General features: G+C 35.4%; 1 pseudogene across 1 annotated transcript; it reads left to right on the top strand.

Moving 5' to 3' along the window:
• Positions 1 to 14,620: 14,620 nt before the first annotated feature.
• LOC120074281 (pentatricopeptide repeat-containing protein At4g35130, chloroplastic pseudogene) lies at positions 14,621 to 18,505 on the top strand (annotated as a pseudogene). The gene is made up of 2 exons (XR_016528174.1): positions 14,621 to 17,290; positions 17,911 to 18,505. The product of XR_016528174.1 is annotated as a pentatricopeptide repeat-containing protein At4g35130, chloroplastic pseudogene (transcript).
• Positions 18,506 to 21,922: the final 3,417 nt, after the last annotated feature.

Below are 21,922 nucleotides of genomic sequence, written 5' to 3'. Positions count from 1 at the left end.
AAAGATGTCTTATCGTTGATGATTTTCTTGTAGATATAAGGTTCATCAACATTTTGAAAACCAAAAGATTTGATCTCTGTATCAAATCTAATGTTCTAAGATCTGGATACCTGTTTTGATCCCTAAATGGATCGATTCATCTTGCAAACTTTTTGCTTCTGACCTTGGGCTATGAATCCTTCAGGCTAAGACATAAAGATATTCTTCTCAAGATTTTTATTTAGTAAAGCATTCTTGACATCAATTTTCCATATCTCATAGTCATAATATGTGACTATTGACAAGAAAATTTTTATAGACTTGAGCATAGCAATAGGGGAAAAAGTTTCCTCATAGTCAACTCCTTCCCATTGGGTATAACCTTTTACTACAAGTCTAGCTTTGAAGGTCTGTATCTTTCCAGCTACATCTCTCTTTCTTTTGTAGATCCATTTACACCCTATGGGTTTGACCCCTTCAAGTAAATCTGCAAGCTCCCATACTGAATTGAAATACATGGACTCCATTTCAAGAGCATGGTTTTGACCCATTGGTCCTTGTCTACGTCATTCATCGCCTGTTTATAGAACAATGGATCCTCAACACCATCATCTACCATGACAGTCTAAGTTTCAATTAAACCCAAGTAACGGTCAGGTTGTATCATAACCCTCACACTGCGTCGAGGCATTCTCAATGATTGAGAAGGACGAGACTGACCTGAAGTGCTGGCTCCTTCCTTAGCTCTTGATGAAGGACCAACTTCATCAACAACCCTTGTTGATTCTTCAGTAGCTTCACTTAATATTATTTTGCTACGTGGTTTATGATCTCTCATGTGATCTTCCTCTAAAAATATAGCTTTTTTCGATACAAACACTTTATTTTCTTGAGGGTCATAGAACATGCCACCTCTTGTCCCCTTAGGATAACCAAAAAATTGGCACAATCTTAAATGAGGTTCAAACTTTTTAGGATTTGTCACTAACACATGTGCAGGACAACCTAGATTCTGAAGTAATGTAAACTCAGTTTATGCCCCCTCCACAACTCGGATGGTGTTTTAGAAACACTTTTTTAGGGAACATTGTGCAAGATGTGAACTGTAGTTTCGATTGCATACCCCCAAAACGAGTTAGGAAATTGAGCATAGCTCATAATAGAACGAACCATATCTAATAAGGTTCTATTTCTCCTTTCTGATACACCGTTTTGCTGAGGTGTACCAGGTGCAGAGTTGAGATTGTATTCCATGTTCTATTAAATAGTCTTGAAATTCTAAATCCATGTACTTTCCACCTCCATCAAATTGAAGTGTTATAACTGTTTGACCTAATAGGTTTTGTAAGAGTTAAATAACATGCAGCAGAAGTATCAAGGATCCATAAGCATTCATATTCACTAATTTTGACAGAAACTATAACATGCTTTTCTAAAAATAGGGTTTTAAGATCATACCTTTGAAGAACTCTCCAAGAACTTGATCAATCCATAACAGTCTTCACCAAAGATCACCGTGAACCACTTCAAGATCTTCCCTACTATCCTCTTGGAGCTTTAGACCCAATTGTGGGACTCAAGAACAACTTAAAACTGTGAAGAACAGGCAGAGACTCACAACAACTCACTTTGAAGAACACTTTCTTCTCACTGAAATTTTCTCTCAAAATTTCTGTGTTAGCATACCTTCAAATCACTCCATACTTCTTTATTTATTGTAGATGAACATGAAAAGAAGAAAATTACATGGCTTGCAGCTCATGCTTGTAGTATTAATGAAGAGAAGGAAATGGACTTTGTGTGAGCATAACGAAGATGATATTGAAAAATAAACATTTTCCATTTTTGAACATGCAAAACCGATTTTCCAGTTTCTTTTTAAAATCAAAATTTGATTTCAAAACCATTTTGATTTATAAAACTGAAAAATGATTTTCTAAAATTAATTTCATAAATTAATTTAAATATTAATTAATTTAATATCAAATATTAAATTAATTTTTGCACAATAATCATCTTCATATATTTAAATCATATTTAAATATATATTCTCCTATTCTGTTTAATTTGAACGTTTCAAATTAATTTCTCAAGCTACTCTAAAGCTTAACCATTTATGATCTAGTAGGGGGACCTCGCGGGCCTACAGATCATGGACTCCAACGATTCGAGATTAATCGGTTAAACTCATTAGTCCGATTTAACCCCCATTCATTAACTAATGGGACACTCTACTATAGCCCATAGTTGAACTCCCCTCACTGTAGATATATTATGTCCACCTAATAACCATAATCAGTAAGTCAACCCTTCACAGGTTGTTTGTTATCACAGCTAGGTCAAAACTTCCTTAAGTTCCCATTGACCCTCTAATAAACAATTCTGATTCATAATCTCTATGAATCAAATCTTTTCTCTATCATGAGAAGGCATGACCCCAATTGTTCAAGACTTGGAATCAGTACTTAAGAGAACAACTTATCTGCTAACCCTAAATAGGGTAGAAGTGAAACCCATCTTGCAAGGCTATGTCTCCAGCTATTCATCTGGTCTTATCTTCAAAATGGTAAGCTTATTGAGCAGTGTTGTTAGACTACTCTCACCATTTGCAGATCAAAGGATAATCCCGAACAAACAGGAGTTCATAGCTAGCTCAGGATTAAGATCGAGTTAACGTAGGTTATTTGATAAATGAAATAGTCAGTTTTAATAGTAAACGGTCGTTATAAAGAAAAGTGACTATTTTCGTGGTCCAGTCTATATGCAAACTCATTGTATAGGATGTCCCCACTCACATGTCTCAACATGAATGATTTATGGATCACATTGTTTGTAGCACTTTACAACTTCTTGTAACAATTACAGAGTAGGCTACATCCAATAGTGTTACTAGGATGAGATACCCAATTTCATCCATATACTTATTAGACCATTTAAGCTATATACTGTCAACTTGATCCTGTTTATGTCACTATATAAAGTTATAGCATTCAGACTATAGCCAATGATATGTTTATTGGGTTTTCATAATAAGATACAAAATCAATAAGTCATTGTTATTGATAATAGAATGTTTAACACAAACTATAAGTTCTAGGACATTCCCAACAATCTCCCACTTGGACTAAAACTCCAATGAGAACAAATATATACAATATAATGTTAAGAAACATAATGAAAAAAATACAATAAACTAGGGCATCTATAATACTATAGACATTCTCCCACTCGCCCTAGATTACACTACTTGAAGTCCTAATCCAACTAGATGGCCCTAAAAAACTTTAGCCAAGAGGGCCTTTGTGAATGGATCGACAAGGTTGTCTCCAGAGGCAATCTTTGTGATGATCACATCTCCTTTGTGTACTATCTCACGGATGAGATGGTACTTTCTTTCAATGTGTTTTCCACGTTTGTGATTCCTAGGTTCCTTTGAGTTGGCAACTGCACCACTGTTGTCACAATACAGTGTGATAGGCAGGTACATATTTGGAACGACTTCCAAAGAAGCCAAGAATTTGCATAGCCATACTACTTCCTTAGTAGCTTTGCATGCAGCCACGTATTCTGCTTCCATGGTGGAGTCGGCTATACAACTTTGCTTGATGCTTCTCCAAAATATAGCTCATCCGTTAAAAGTGAAAACTGATCCTGAGGTAGATTTCCTAGAATCTATGTCATTCTGAAAATCAGAATCAATGTATCTTGTAAGGATCAAATCCTTAAGTCCATACACAAACATATAGTCCCTCGTTCTCCTTAGATACTTGAGGATATTTTTGACAGCGGTCCAATGACCATGTCTAGGATTGGATTGGAACCTGCTGACGATTCTAACTGCAAAACATATGTCAGGACGTGTACACAACATAGCATACATCAAACTCTCAGCTGCAGTATGGAATTCTGTTCATCTTCTTAACTTCTTAAGGTGTCTTAGAACATTTTTCCTTCGACAAATGAATCCCATGCCTGAAAGGTAATAAACCTTTCTTGGAATTTTGCATATTATACCTTGACAACATCTTGTCAATATAAGATGCCTGAGATAGTGCCGATGTTCTATTCTTTCGGTTCTGAAAGATCTGTATTCCTAGAACATATTGAGCATCACCCAAATCTTTCATTTTAAACTGTGTTGCTAACCATCTTTTTACGTCAGTAAGAAAACTTGTCTCATTCCCAATGAGCAAGATATCATCAACATATAGAACTAAAAATGATATAATTTTGTTGACTATCTTCTTGTATACACAAGGTTCGTCAACATTCTGTTCAAAGCCATAAGATTTGATCGCAATGTCAAATCCTAAATTCCAGGATCTGGATGCTTGTTTCAATCCATAAATGTATCGATTAAGCTTATAGACTTTTTGTTCCTGTCATTTTTCGACGAACCCTTCAAGTTGAGACATAAAAATACTTTCATCAAGATAGCCATTCAAAAAAGTTGTCTTGACATCCATTTGCCATATCTCATAGTCATAATATATGGCAATGGCAATAAGTATTCTTATTGATTTGATCATGGAAACGGGAGAAAATGTTTCTTCATAATCAACTCATTCTCTTTGGGTAAAACCCTTTGCTGCGAGTCTAGCTTTATAGGTCTGTACCTTTCCAGTTTGATCTCGTTTTCTCTTTAGATTCATTTACAACCTATAGGTGTAACACCATGTGGTTGATCTACAAGTTCCCAGACAGAGTTGAAATACATAGATTCCATTTAATCGTCATGACTTTTATCCATTGTTCCCTATCAACATCTTCCATTGCCTTCTTAAAGGTTAATGGATCCTCTAAATCATCATCTTGTATGATGTTTTGAGTTTCTGTTAAATCCATGTAGCGTTCAGGTTGTTGAATAACCCTCCCACTACGACAAGACATCCCCAACTCTTGGGATGGACGTGACGGGACAACAACCACTGTTGATGGACCAACTTGATCAACAACTCTTGTTGATCTATCTGTAGTATCTTTAAACAGTTCTTGCAATATTAGTTTACTGCGAGGAGATGATTTTTAATATGATCCTCTTCCAAGAACGTTCCATTTGTTGATACAAACACTTTATCTTCTTGGGGATCATAAAAGTATCCTCCTTCTGTTTCTATGGGGTATCCTAAAAATAGGCATAATTTCGAATATGTTTCCAATTTCTTAGGATTCTGTACCAACACGTGTGCTGGACAACCCCAGATACAAAAATAACGTAAACTCGCTTTGCGTCCTTTCCAAAATTCATATGGTTTTTGATGACATACAAAAATGGATGCCATTTTAGTCCTTTTACTTAGAATTATGAAGGTTGTTAGGTAGAATATGCGGCAATCATGATAGGAATTCACGAGAAAGTGAGCTTGCGTCGATTAGCATGTTGAATCTCAGCTAACCTGTTATTTTGTGTTATTATGCATTCAATGTTCTATTTTTGTAGCTAACGCAGGAAATGAACGCAAACGCGGAAACCAGACCACGTATAGATGACCGCATGCGAAGAAAAACTTCATCGCAAAGGCAAACGCATTAATCAACGCATGAATGTTGTGGTAATCATCCCTATGCATCCATTGCATGGGAGTTGCACTCATCAAGCGATTTCGGTCATCATGACTAACTAATTAACACATCCGCGCGAAAACCAAACCACCGTATCAGCGCAACAAGACCCACTAAGATGTATTAATTAGTTAGTCATGTGGAGTAAGGTCCCAGCAGATGTGCGTCAAGACTACCGGTGGTGCCATGGATGGGCGAAAGAACTGACTCTCTCGAGATCTAGCTCCGATCTTCACTCAGAATGGATGAAGGAGGTGAAGAAATCTCAGCCATCTTCTCAAGCGTTTGTCTGGATTGCAAGGATCCGCCCTAGGAGAACCTCAGGCGAAAACCTTGGATCCCTTGAATTTCTGCTCATCGGTTTCTATTTATAGAGCTTAGGTCACCGACAACATTAATTGGACTGCTCTGAGTCGGACGTTCGACGCGTTAGTCCTTTCTGAACCTCTACCACTAATGGCGTGGTAGGTGAAATGTCAACATCATCTTTTGGTTTTTCTCGAGGTAGATGCGTTGATGCTTTCATTCCACCAACCTTGCGTTGATCCCATTAGAATGCATTGTTGCGCAGCCTCAATCATTCAATGGCCGCATTCGCTTAATATCACAACTCTACATGATGACCACAATCGCTTGACGAGTGCAACTCCCATACGATGGACGCATACAGATGATTACGGAAACATCCATGTGTTGATCGATGCGTTTGCCTTTGCAATGGAGTGTTTCTCCGCATGCGGTCGTCTATGCGGTGATCCAGTTTCCACGTTTGCGTTCATTTCCTGCGTTAGCTACAAAAATAGAACATTGAATGCATAATAATGCAAAATAACGGGTTAACTGAGATTCAACATGCTAATTGACGCAAGCTCACTTTCTCGTGAATTCCTATCATGATTGTCGCATATTCTGCCTAACAACCTTCATAATTCTAAGTAAAAGGACTAAAATGGCATGCATTTCTGCAAGAACTAGTTTCCTGTAGAAAAGTACAAACATGATTAGCGATGCCTGAATCCAATATCCAGGTAAGGTGAGAATTTTCCACTATACATGTTTCAACAACCAGTAAATCATATTTACCTTGTTTAGCCTTTTCTGCATTCTTATTAGCCAGATATTTGGGCAATTTCGTTTCCAGTGCCCAATCTCTCCACAATGGAAACATTTTCCCTTGGGAGTTTTGTTTTTGTTTTTCTTTGCAGTGGCTTTCTTTTTCCCTTTTCCTTTCTTCTTTATTTGTACAGTTTTATCCTTAGAAGAAGAATGACCAGCTTTCTTATCATCAACGGGTTTCATACCTGACGTGGACCCCTTGTAAATTTTTTTCGGTTTCGAAATAACATTTATTTCTTTTTCCTTCAGTTTCATCATAAATTGATAAGTTTGCAACTCATTCAACAGCGTCGTTAAGTTATAAGTGATTTTTTTCATGACAGCGTTTGTCTTGAACGGCAGATAACTCACAGGAAGAGATTCTAGTATCATGCTCACTTGACTTGCCTCGTCTATCATTGCCCCGTGAGCCTCCGCAATGTTAAAATGAACCATCATATTGAGAACGTGTTCTCTTATGTTGGTTCCATCTTTCATGCGAGTCACATAAACATATTTGATGGCTTCATGTCTAACAGACGATGACGATTGCCTGAATATCTCTTGTAATGATGTCATAATCTCACGGGATGTGGGCATGATCTTATGCTTCTTGTTGAGTAGATCAGATATACTCACCAATATATAGGCCTGAGCTTTCTTGTTCGCCCTCACACACCTATCATAGACATCCCGAACGTTTCGGGTAGTCGTTGAATTGGGAACTGGAGGACACTCCTCCGTCAACACAAATCTCAGATCGTCTACTACTAATATTGTATTGATGTTTGACTTCCAATTCGAATAACCCTCTCCATTAAATTTATCAGAAGCAAGCAATTGTATGATTGAGTTCAACATTGCTGAAACATTTTAAACAAACTCTATTAAATATGCATCTAAATCCATTTTTAGCAAAACTAATAAAGTACCCAATAAATCTTTATTTATTTGCAACGATACTTAAGTGATTTAGAACAAATGCTACTGTGGGGTAGTCAAGAATTCCTTCATAAAAACATGACAGTTCTTGACCAAATACTATTTCCAGAATAACTCATATTCCAATAGTTCTTTTGGTTATCATTTTCGGTTAAGATCTTTACTAACAATTAGTAATTCTTGTAAGTGTGACCCATCATTTTTAGTTCTTATAGGATGGTATGAATATGCCTCCAAGATAGAAGACAATATCCAAGACAAAACTATAAGACCCTATTCATTTTATTGAAGATTGGGTTGTTCCGAATTCTATGTTACAACCCTCCATAGGGATCGCCGTGGTTAACGACTAGCTAGTGTCGCATAAAAACAATAGCAAGCGCAACATAGGAATCTCACGGTTCGAACTAATAGAGGAGACCATAGGACAATGTTGACACATTTCCTTTACCCACTTACTATGAACCACCTCCCGCATTCACCTTGTTATTGACCCATGCAAACACTTTCTATATGGAGCAGTCGAGGTAAAATCGACATGAAGCCAAGCATGGATCTCATGGTGTGAACTTTTGAAGACGTGAAAGCTAATAACTATATATAAAATATATTGTTAATCTCCTACTGAAGTGTTCTAAATGTTTGGGTATTTTACTTAGGCATGGCGTGTTGGGTTTTATGTCCTAAAAACTCGCTGTTTGTAAAATAATAAACATTTTCTATTATCAATATACTTGTTATTGATCTCATAAATTGTATGAAAGTCTAAATCCAATAAACTAAAACCCATGACTATTGTATGAGTACTTGAACTTTATGTTGAGACATAAGAGTGGATCGAGTTTGAGTAAATAGTCAAAATGATCTATGGTACATGAATGAGTTTAGGTACCTTATTCTGGTAACACCATTGGATGCAGCCTACTCTGTAGTTGTTACAAAGAGTTGTAAAGTGTTACACACGATGTGATCCTAATTCGTACATGTTATGACATAAGGAGTGGGGGCGTCCTATGCAATGAGTTTGCATAAGATCAGAACTAAGAAATAAGTCACTCTTACTTTATAACGTTGTTTACTGTTTAAGACTGACTATTTCACCTAGATGACCTAGGTAACTCGATCTTAATCTTGAGCTAACTATGAACTCCTGTTTATCCGGGATTACCCTTAGATTTGCATAGTTGAGGGTTGGCTCAACAATGTCGACTCAATAAGACTCTCATTTTAGGGGTAAGATCGGATAGATAACTGAGAACATAGCAAGACAGAGTTCACGCCTATCCAATTTTGGGATAGGAGAAAGGTTGTTCTCTTAAGTACTGAATCTAGATATTGAACAAGGGGCTCCACCCTTTCACTGGACTGAGAGAGTTTGGTTTAGTGATTGGATCACAACCAATTGTTCATTAAAGGATCAGTAGGGACTTGAGGAATAAGACGTAATCTCAGGGGTAAAATAGATATTTGACCCAATCGTTATTACGAACAACCTATAAAGGGTCAACTTGTTGATTATGGTTAAATCATGTGAACATAATATATCTACAATGAGGGGAGTGCAACTATGAGCTTTAGTGGAGTAACCCATTAGTTAACGAATGAGCATTAATTTGGTCTAATGACTTTATCCAATTAATCTCGGATCGTTGGAGTCCATGATCTGTAGGTCCGCGAGGTCCCCCTACTAGCTCATAACAGACTAGCTCTAGAATAACATGATAAGTTAATTTGAATCGTTCAAATTAGAATTAAGGGAATTAATAGTTATATGAGATATAATTATATGTTTAATTTTAAAATTAAACGGAATAGGAGAATTTATATATTTAAATATGATTTAAATATATGAAGATGGATATGTATTAAAATTAATTTAATATTTGATATTAAATTAATTAAATTTTATTTAATTAATTTTTTCATTTTTTAAAATCAAAATTTTATTTTTAGATAAAATTAGAAAAGTAAAAACCAAAAACACACAAAATGGAAAAAAAAGGTTTTTCCATTATCCATCACCAAGTAGCTTACTCAAATGGCATTATCTTTGCCTTGTCTTCTCCAAGCATGAGCTGCAACTCATGCAACTCTTCTCTTTGATATGCAATATAATGAAGAGATTGGAGTGAAAATCGGGCATGCAACCTATAGAAATTTTGAGAGAAAATTGGTTTGAAGAAAGAGTTCTTCAGCTGATTTTCCGCAGTGAGCATTTCTCTTTCTACCCTTGATTCAAGCTTGTTTTGAGTCCCAAAACTTAATCTAGAGCACCAAGAGAATAGTGGGGAAGATCTTGAGGTGGTCTACAACAAGATTTGAAGAAGATAGCGGCTTGTGAAGGAGCTTTGAAGAAATTCTACAAGAGGTATGTCTTGAAACTCATTTTTTCTGCAAAAGTATGCTTTATATTTTGCCAAAATTAGTGAATTTGAGTGCTTAGATGATTTTTGTGCTTCCGCTGCTGTTGATACATTCTTACATGATGGCTAATTTCATATAACCTAAGTCTAAGTGGTCTATCCAAGTATAACTCTTATAATTGGATTTAACCTATAATGTCTAGGTGATAAACCATTTTATTACCTCACTTCACTTACGCAAGCTCATAAAATCAGTTAACAACTCTCAATCATTCGGTCATAATCCCTAGGTAGAAGGTGTTCTGTAAACCGTCAACTTAAGTACCCCCAGCCTTAGACAGGTTTATGAACCGATATGAGTTTGTAACCGAATTTTATAAGGTAACAATCTATTTTAACATTTAAAACTAGTTGTTAACCTAAGTGAGCATGCAACTATTCTTTGTTATGGATTTTAAATGTCTAACCAATTTTATAACAACTTACAAAATTTATACATGCTTCATCCACAACATTCAACAAAGGTATCTAATATAACCATTATATTAAACATAACCCTAACATTCATACTATATATTATAACTGTTATAACATACTTTCAATGCATGTAACATGCTTTCTACAGTGGGGTTTTAAATCTACATGGCAATGCATATACATGAATTATTTAATTATTACATACATCTCATGCATAAACAATTAAATACTAACTGATATGGTTTTTGTTTTGGCATAAACAAGCAAACAGATGCCTAACTATTACAAACAGCTTTAAAACCATCTTTGAACTGCTCGAATCGCTCCAAACCGAACCCAAGCAACTTGAACTGAACTGGATGAGTCTGAACCAGACCAACAAAGTCTGAATCAAACCAATCAAAAGCCCTTTGAGGCTGAATCAGATTGGACCTTGAGAAAATCGATCGAACCGGCTGCTCTCGGTCCAACCTCAAAGTCTTGCTAAGGCCGATCGTGTAGCGCTGAAGGCAATTGTCTAGGTCATCGCCTTATGTTGAGAATAGGTACAAGATCGCTTAGTGTTTGCTGAAGCTAAACGATTTTTTAGCTCTATCGTATAGAACTACACGATCGCTTAGTTCCATCGCCTTGCTATCGCTTAGCTCTATCGCATAGAACTACACGATCGCCCAACACTTTCATGTCATCGCTTAGTATCCGCTGCAGCTAAATGATCGCTTAGCTCCATCGTATAGAACATCATCGTGTCGCTTAGCAATTCATCTACACGATCACTTAGCTCCGCATCTAAAAATCGCTCAGCGGTATCGTGTAGCACTTCATCGCATTGCTTAGCGCGCGTCGTAGCTAAACGATCGTGTAGTGCCATCGTTTAGCAAATCGAATGTATCATTTAGTTCCCACGCCAAAGCTAAACAATCGCGTAGCGCTATCATATAGCATTTAAACACATCGCTTAACTCTCGCAGGTACACAATCGTTTAACGTTCAACATCACAACGACCAGCGCCCATTGCTATACGATCGTCTAGCTTTTCTTCACATCGTGTAACATCTGGAACTAAACGATCGCTTAACAACTGAACCTAAACAACGAATTTGAGCAGAAGTTGAAAAACAAGAACAGCAACTCGACCTCCTTCACTTGTTTCTGCAATTACATCTTAATTTCAACTCTAATGTCTCCAAATAAATTACAGACTCTTGCTAACACATAAAAGCTCATCAAACAAGAGCCAATTATAAATTTAATTAAGAAATTAAAGAGAATTAAAATGGCAAAACTCAAAAAACCATATTAGTGTATCAGTTTCATATATCTCATGAAAAACACGTACCACACCAAAATTAAATCGAATTGAATGCTTAAAAGATGCTCTAATACCAATTATAAGAGTCAAATAACATGTAGTGGAAGTATCAAGGATCCATAAGCATTCATATTCACTAATTTTGGTAGAAAATAAAGCATGCTTTTCTATTAGACCATTTAGGCTATATACTGTCAACTTGATCCTGTTTATGTCACTACATAAAGTTACAACATTTAGACTATAGCCAAGGATATGTTTATTAGATTTTCATAATAAGATGCAAAATCAACAAGTCATTATTATTGATAAATAGAATGTTTAACACAAACTACGAGTTCTAGGACATTCCCAACAATTTTCAACTTCAGCCTTATACTCTTTAAACTTTTCAAAAGCTTCAGACTTATGTTCCATTAGGTATAAGTAACCATACCTTGAATAATCATTTATAAAAGAGATGAAGTATTCATACCCTCCTCTAGCTTTTACATTTATCGGACCACAAAGATCCGAATGTATAAGCATTACGGGCTCTTTGGCTCTATAACCTTTTCCACTAAAAGGTCTTTTAGTCATTTTTCCTTCGAAACAGGATTCATATAGAGGTAATGAATTATCTTCTAACTTGCTTAGAAGTCCATTCTTTACCAATCTTTCCATCCCATCAAGATTTATGTGACCTAATCTCAATGCCAAAGGTACATATCACTGTTACTTGGAGAAAATCTTCGCATTTTAGTTTGAGTATTAGAAGTTTTAAACATCTCAAGATTTAAAACTACTTTTGATTTAGTTGGTCTTAACACATATAAGTTGTCTTCTAGTTTAGCTGAACAAATAGCCACACCATTTTTCGTAATGAACACTTCATTTGAATTAAAAGAAACAAAGTATGATTGTTCAATCAAACAGAAAATAGAAATAAGGTTCCTCCTCATCTTGGGAACAATGTATAAGTTTTCTAAAAACAAAAATCTATTTCCAAAAGATAACTTAGCAGCTTCTATTGCACGATCTGAAATGGCATCTCCAATTCCTATCTTGAGCGTCATTTCACCCTCTTCTAGCTACTAGAAGGACCTAATTCCCTATAAAGAAGAACAAATGTGATTAGTAGCTCCTGAATCAAGTATCTAGGCATCATGGTCATTTTCCACTAAACAAGTTTTTAGGACTAGTAAATCATATTTACCTTCCTTCTCTTTCTTCTTCTCAGCAAGGTACTTTTGGCAATTGTGTTTCCAGTGACCATCTATATTACAGTAGAAGCATTTGCCCTTGTCAGCCTCAGCTTTTCCTTTGTCTTTGCCAGTAGCGAGAGCCTTCTCTTTCCCTTATTTATTTTTTTTTTTTGGATTCTTTTAGTACCAGAAGTTGAAAGAACAAACTTAGTTCTAAAGGATGAGCCCTTATGGAACTTTTTGGAATGGGCAACATTTGGCCTCTTCTTCTTCTGGTCCCTTACCTTTCATGAGGAACTGAAAAGTCTGTAACTCGTTCAGAAGGGTAGTCAGATTGTACTGTATTTTGTTCATTACCGCATTTCTGTGGAATTGAAGAAAACTCTTTGAAAGAGACTCCTAAATAAAGAACACTTGACACTGCTTGTCTATGACCACACCGTTCATTTCAACGACATATTGAAATGGACCATCAGGTCGAGAACATGTTCTCTCACTGATTAGCTCTCTTTCATGCGCACATTGTAAACGTATTTGAGGGCCTCGTGTTGGACTTGAGTGGACGCTTGTCCAAACATCTCTTAGAAGAACTCCATGATCTGACGTGCAGTCATCATGACCTCATGCTTCTTGGTAAGAACGTCAGATAGACTTGCCAAGATGTAGACTCGGGCCTTGTCATTGGCCTTCATCCAACAGTCATAAGCATCCTTAAACACTTTAGATGCATTTCGAGCGAAGATTGGAGGACATTCCTCCGTCAAGAAAAATCGCAGATCATCAACAACCAGAATCGTATTCAGGTTAGATTTCTACGTTACATAGTTTTTACCGAATTTCTCATTTTTAAGCAAAGATGATTGTGGAAGACATGCTGAAATATATAACAATTAATTGACCTTATTATTTATCTTTGTCATATCCCGTTACTTAATTATCCAATCAATTTAGCAAAAACATATATAATCATAGAATCCTAATTAAATTATTGATTTAAGTTTTTCCAATGATACTTCAGAGATTTAGAGCAATAACTACCGAAGGGTGATTAGTTACGCCTCCCCTGAATTGAGACAATCTCAATCAATCACTAACACCAAAATAACTCATATTCCTATAGTTTTTAGCTACTGTTGTTTCGGTCAAGGATTCATTAACTAACTTAATTTATCCTGTAAGTGTGACCCTTCCATTTTCGGATCCTAAAGGTATGCTTCAACAGGCTACCGAAGGGAAAGACAACTGTTGAAGATTAACCTAAGAAACTCTATCCATTGCTAGAGTTTGCATTGTTTCGATCCCTATGATGAGGCTCTCCGAAGGGATGGTCACTCTAGAACGACACACAGACAGATCATAGGAATCTCACGGTGTAACCTAATGGAGGAGACCATGGGATACGTTGACACCCGTCCCTCTTACTTACTATGAATACTTTCCCCATTCACCTTGTTATTGACCTATGCAAATACTTTTTGAAGAAGGTCGCGTCTAGGACGACACGAAGCCGAACATGAATCTCACGGTATTAACTAAGGATGTGAGAGTTGGAATTTTGATATATCGTATATACTAATTTCCTCCCATTAGAGTATTCTAATATTTTATTAGAATTTTATTATATTTAATTAAAACTTGACTAACAAATTTATGTAAATTCTTTAAATTTGCTCAATATAATATTTATATTGAATAATTATTAAACATCTTCCTCGGATAATAGGGAGAGGGATCTTGTTGCGAATATTCAACGGGATCCCTCGCCGGTAGAGGATCGTTCTCGGTTGGCTGTATCTTTCTCTGGTATCGTCGCATGGCGGTCTGACACACTCACCAAACAATTTTCTTCTTCATTTCTAACGTTTTTTATTCAAGAAAATCAAAGCTAAGCATCTCTGTATTCTGCCTTTGCTCTGTTCTCGTCATTTTCATCACACACCATTCCCTTCCATTCCCATGTCTTCCCACGTTTTCTCTTCTCCTCCAGCCCTCTTAAACTCCCTTCTTTACTCTCCCCCCATTACCTGAGAACCATTCACTTCTCACAGCCCTTTCTTATACAAAACCCTTCTCTTCTTTTACAATCATGCCAAGACCTTTCTTTTCTGAAGAAAATCCATGCCCATCTCATTCTCTCATCTGGGTTCGACACCGTCTCCATTGCCTCCAAGCTCATTCGCCTTTACGCCAACTTCAATGACTTTCCCAGTGCCGTCTCTGTTCTCAACGCTTTCCCAGACCCGGAACCCATGCTTTGGAACTCCATCATCAAGTCCCACTTCGACTCGGGTTTGTTCCTTTCTGCCCTTTTGTTGTATAAAAACATGAGGGAGGTGGGAGTTGAGCATGATGGTTTCACGTTTCCGATTCTTAATCATGTTATTATGTCGATTTGGGTTGATGTACTCTATGCGGAAATGGTCCATTGTGTTGGAATTCGAATGGGGTTTATTGCTGATTTGTATTTCTGTAATACCATGATGGAGGTTTATGGGAAATGTGGGTGTTTGGTTTATGCTCGTCATATGTTTGATGAAATGCCTAACAGAGACTTGGTTTCTTGGACCTCGATGATTTCGGCGTATGTTAATGGTGGTGATGTTGTTTGTGCTTTGGATCTTTTTGAGGCAATGAGGAGGGAGTTGGAGCCAAACTCGGTGACAGCAATGGTGATGCTGCAAGCTTGTTGTGCGACTCAAAATTTTGTTCTGGGAAGGCAGCTTCAATGTCATGTGGTTAAGAATGGTTTATTGCTTGATATAGGTCTGCGGAACTCGTTTTTGCGAATGTATAGTCGACTGGGTGGGGAGGATGAAGTTGGAGTTTTTTTCTCTGAAATTGATTGCAAGAATGTTGTTTCGTGGAATATTTTGATGTCATTTTATTCCTCCGTGGGGAATATTTTGAAAGTTGTGGATATCTTCAATAAAATCATGGGTGAAGTTACACTCAGCATTGAGACATTAACCGTACTTATATCAGCAACTGCGACATCTGATTCCGGGTGTCTGATACTAGGTGAAAATCTACATTCCTTGGCAATTAAAAGTGGCCTTTATGATAGTATTCTGCAGACTTCGTTGTTGGATATGTATGCCAAGTTTGGGGAGTTGGAAAATTCAGCTAAGTTGTTTAAGGAAATCCCTAATAGGAGCATCATTACTTGGGGGGCCATGATGTCTAGTTTTATTCAGAATGGACACTTCGATGAGGCAGTTGAGATCTTCAAGAAAATGCAAGCTGCTGGCTTGAAACCCAGTGTTGGAGTTTTGAAACACTTAATTGATGCTTACGCCTATTTGGGAGCTCTGCAGTTGGGTAAAGCAATACATTGTTACCTTATCCGAATCTATGGATTGGAGATATGTAATACACACTTAGAAACATCTCTCCTGAACATGTATGGAAGATGTGGAAGCATTGCTTCTGCTAGAAAATGTTTTGACCTGATCTTAACTAAAGATGTTGTGGCGTGGACTTCCATGATTGACGTATATGGTGCTCATGGACTAGGTATTGATGCCCTCAATCTGTTCCATCAGATGATGAGTGAAGAAGTGGCCCCAAATAGTGTCACGTTCTTAAGTCTGTTATCTGCTTGTAGCCACTCTGGCCTTGTAAGCGAGGGCTGTGAAATCTTTTATTCAATGAGATCAAGCTTCGATATTAAGCCTGATTTAGAGCACTACACTTGTTTTGTTGATCTTTTGAGTAGATCAACAAGAGTAAGAGAGGCCTTTGCAATTATATTGAGAATGACAAATCTCCGTGATGGCAGGATTTGGGGTGCTCTTATGGGAGCCTGCCGGGTGTATGGAGACAATAAAATCGCGAACTATGCTGCACACAGGCTTCTTGAACTAGAACCCGACAATGTAGGCTATTATACTTTGTTGAGCAATGCACAGGCTAGTGTTGGGCAGTGGCATGAAGTCGAAAAGTTACGTAGTGTTGTGTATGAGAAAGATCTTGTCAAGAAACCAGGTTGGAGCTTCATTGAGTTAAATGGAACAATTCATGGCTTTGTTTCAGGAGATAGATCACACAACAAGACCAATGAAATTTATGATTTATTGGTATATATTAATAGGATAAAATAGGGCAGGGGTTCTGTTCGTCTAAGCTACAATAAGGGTGTCTAATTAAACCTGGAATTCTTTTTGCCTTTTGGCATCTTCACTATGTCATATGAAAGAAGGGAATATTGGTTAACCTCCGACATAACTATATAGCATTCCATGAGATCACGAGTGATTAAAGGACTAGTTGGGAGTGAACATTTGGACGTCTGAAAGTAATCAGAATAATAAATATTGTTTGAAGTTTGAAGCATGAACATATTAAAGGGAGAAGTCTAGTTAGTCATCATTGCAAGGTAAAATGCTTTTCATCCTCTAAATTTAAGCTTACGTGCATTGCTCTTTCACTATTCTCTAGTAAGGTGAATCATTTAGACTTACAAATGATATATCAGTTTTCATACAAAAAATCATGAATCTCATGAATGCCCCTTTCCCCCAGACTAATCTTTCAAGGTTCATGTTTCTGGTAGTATCTACGCTATGCAAATGTTTAGAGAAATTTGTTAAATTGTAGAAGTGAAAAGAAAACCATGTTCAGTAGATACGAGGATCCCTCACAAATTATAAAACATATTTATCTAGAGAACGGCCTGCCGCATAATGGTGTCATTTCTCTGCTTGGCAGTTAAACATTCCACTTTAAATAAACTACCATGGATTGACCTGATAATCATCACAACAAGTGAAAAAAAGTATAAGCGACTTTGGGAGAGTGAGTTCAAATTTCATTGTACCTACCTACCTAGGGTACTAATAGTCAAATACCTTGCAAGTTTCTAAGCAGCTAAATGTTTTATGGTCGAATGGTTAACCTGTAAGATTGGTCAAGTACTTTTGAGCTTACCCAAATGCTGACAAATGTACGAGTATATTACTGTTGATCTGTTACTGATTGTTTATTTTGTTTCTTCAGGTGATGGTGCTGTATCTAGCACAACTCTGAAGTTTGGTTTTGGGCACAGAGCAAATAGTATGAGGTTCTTGGCCTGAGGCATAGCTTAGGAAGAAACTGGGTCAGGCAGAGCTGAGGTATCCCTACATTTACTTTTCTTGGGGGAGGGGGTAAGTTTGACTGAATTGTCCATTTCACATTGGTTGGGGATCTTGATCTGTTAGTAGAACATGTGGGCAGTACATATTTCAAATCTAACCTGTTCAGCCAAGCATATCAAATCCTCCTAGATTATCTTGTTCAACTTTGTAGCTCATCTATCTTCCTCAAAACATCTCCATCGTCCTCAAACACCTCAGCGAACATCAGTAGTCCAAGTATTAGAGTTTAGAAGTTGTGTAGAATCTATAAAATTCTGCAGAAATTATCATCTTCAAAAGCTGCTCTCGATGTCATTCATATGGTAGGCGTGTCTTGAAAAGGTCTCATCCATGACATTTCTATTTATTCAATATCTAGGCATCGGTAGTAATCCCATGCTTTTATTTTTTGCCATGTATTCACTTTGTCTTCTCGGTAGAGAGAAGAAGGAAGAAGGAAAGCGATTTCCCAGATTCATTTTATCTTTAGATTAAAAAAAAGTTATGAAGGTTTTCCCTCTAATTTATCCCCAAGTTTGTTAGAATGTAAAAATATCCACCTCCATCAGAGTTTCTAACTTGGCTTCTAATACTTGTGTTGGTGTAAAATCTCAATTTACAAGAAAAGAAATGTTACATAAACTTAACATACAACATAGAAGATCCAAAACATAGGCTTTAGTGAAATCATCCTCCAACCTGAAAAGTGAAAACTTCCTGTTCATTCTTTTAATCTTCTCTTTCAGTTCATTCTTCAATCCCTGTCACATTTTCTTTGCCCCTTTATCTCTATCAAGGGTAGGAATGAACTGAAAGTATATAAAGGGGCTTTTAAAGTTTCCACTTTTTGTCTTATGTTGACATCTTTCTTGCTCTATACCATAATTTTATGTTTACTAATAGATCATTGTTTATTATTATTAGGAACTTTAGAGATATAGATAATTAGGTTGAGAAGGGTAATACTTGCATGATTACATATCAAGAACAATAGCAATTTTACTCCCTGATCTCTTTCATATGAGAGAGTTCTCATTCTATCTCATGTGATATTTCTGGTCAGAAAATAAGGATGGTGACCTCATTTGCTATCTTTATGGACTGTGTTGTATATTAGTTCATATTCACATTTGATAAAGGGATTTGAACTTTTTGGTTTAATCTATTTTAGTTTTTGAACTGTTTTAGTTCTTGTCACCTAGCTCCACCAATACTCGCCTCAACCTGATTAATAGATCATTCAACTTTCACTTTCGTATGTATTTAGTAAGTTCTTGACATGCCTAAAAGTTTTAAAAATTATTTAATCGAATGATGTAAAATTGAATTCTATGTCTAATCAGATTTTCAATTTTTAATTTTGTGTTTAGTATATTTGAGATTTCAAAAAAAAAAAAAAAAAATTGAATAGGCTAGGACTTATTAAACACAAAATTATTGGATACAAGATTTTAAGTTTAAGGTTCCATTAGATATTTTTAAAAACTCAAGAATCTAATGGACACAAAATTTGAAATTTATCTGTGAGACCCTTTTAAAGTTGACAAAACATTGAAAGTTCAGGGATGTAGTTGTAATTTGAACATTAGAAAGTTTAAAGCGTATATTACATGTGTAAGTTGTATTTGGCAAGTGCAAAATATTTCCACACATTTTTTTTCTCCTTTTCTTATTTATGATTAACCTTAACTTGAAAAATAAAATTGTTTGTAGAAAGTGTGGCTGCGGAATTCATGTATTCTATTACATTGAGCCATTGTTATTTCCTTGGTTTAATTCTTGTACTTGGTCTGTAAACTTTTATATTTTTTTTGTTTTAGTTGCTAGAATTTCAACGGTGCTCTTTTTGTTCCTATTCTTAAATCTTTACTAATCATTAATGTACTGAGAATCTAAATTTATTTGGAAATCACCATCTTTTTGTGCCCTCGAGATCCAAGTCAGTGTTGACAAAGAATCCGAGATCCAAGTTAGCACTGACAAAGATCTCTTTCTTCCTCATTATCAATAGTGGATCAAAATTTAAAAGAGAAATTAAACGACTTTTGTTAAATCAGTGGAGAATATCAAACCATGAATTTTTTTACACAAGAAGATTATAATTGGAAAATGTTAGTATAAGGAATACAATTGAAAAATGCTGTCAACATGAACATAGTTCGAATTGATATTTGTAAAACTGATTCTGATCGAGAAATATATTAGACCGGTTGATTGAAGTCGATTTCTCCGGTTTTGGTCGATTGGATCGGTTTTTCAATCTTCCTTGGTGACCTCTAATCTCAAAGATGATTGACATATATACCCAGCAAAGGGAAAAAAAAAGGCAAACTTTCCCTATTACGAAGTTAACTTGAGAACATATAATGAGCTATTGTTGCAATTAGGAAGTAATGTTGGAAGCAAAATTTTTTTTTATATAACTTTAAAAATCAAGTCGGTAATAAGCATGTAATCCTTCTCTCAAGATCAAATGTTCAAATTTTCGTACTTTACATTTTTTTTTATGATAAATAAAATTAATACATTTCAATTACTATTGAGTTAAACATAGTTCCACTATACTTATATTTGTTGTTCTAAAAGAAATACTGTTTATATGCACGCTGGTGCATCACTTCAGATTTCATGTATATATACAAATTTGTAGAAAAAGAAAAAAGAATCTGTTAAATGGAAGTCTAAAACTTCAATAAATGTTCTACTTTGACTTATTTATTTATTTATTTTTTATTTTAATAGGAACAAATAAAATGTACTCTGAATTAGACAAAATATATCAATTTTATTCTTAAATCTTTGATTTCACCAAATTAGACCTTAAACTTTGATATATTTACCTTAAATTTGAATTGCTATAATTTTGACAACTCTAGTTTCAAAAATTGTTTGATGAAAATATTCTTATGTGCATTTAATGAATATATAGATGTAAGGACAAATATCAATTTATATCCTTAAACTTTTGTGGTTGTATCAATTTAAACCCTAAACTAATTATTGTATAATTTGAACCCTAAACTTTTGGAGTTGTATCAATTCAAACCTTAAGTTTTTACAAGTGTACCAATTTAAGCTCTATTATGTTTTATTTAGATAAACATTGTGTGAGACTTATAATTTTATCAATTAGATCTCTACACTTATACAAGCGAAGCAATTTAGATTCTCACTTAAGATTTATTTGAAAAATTTTCATCCAAATTTATCTTCATCTATTTTGTTAAATCGACATTTATAGAAGTCTACACACTTAAGAATTTATGCATTGACGATTCTCCAATATAATTTTAATAAAGGTTCTATATTGATTCATTTAAAACAATTCATGAGTTTCATTGAAAAAAATTAAATGTTTTGCTTGATATTTTTCAAGCTAAATTTGAAGGAAGGTATAAATTGATCCACATAAAAATTCAGGATTTAAATTAATATATTTATGTAAGTTCAAAGTTTAAATTGATACAACCCAAAATTGATGTATAATTAATATCGTCCTAGATAATAATGTAAAATTAATGAAATCTCAAAGAAAAACATCACTATTAGTTTGATATTCTTTAAGATTTGTGAGTTTCAAAAGACTTATTCAATCATCGGAATTGTGTATTAATTAATTAGACTTGATTTTGTGTGCTTGATTTGGTTTTTGAGTCAGAGTTATTAGTTTATGAGAAATTTTTACTTTGTTATTTTTATGTGGTAGGAACATGGTAACTTAGGGTATCTTGGTTAAATCCTTGATTTATTAGGATTAGATTAGTTTCCTTGATTGATTAGGATTAGGATTAGTTTCTTTGGTTTATTTGGATTAGGATTAGTTTCTTTTATTAAGTAGGATTAGGATTAGTTTGCTTTTTAGTTCTCTATAAATAGAAAGATTGTCTTTTTGT

Source organism: Benincasa hispida, chromosome 3, assembly GCF_027475165.1.
Source record: "Benincasa hispida cultivar pf3 chromosome 3, pf3_genome.v1.1, whole genome shotgun sequence".
NCBI classification, from domain to species: domain Eukaryota; kingdom Viridiplantae; phylum Streptophyta; class Magnoliopsida; order Cucurbitales; family Cucurbitaceae; genus Benincasa; species Benincasa hispida.
This window is presented reverse-complemented; position numbering and strand designations above follow the sequence as displayed.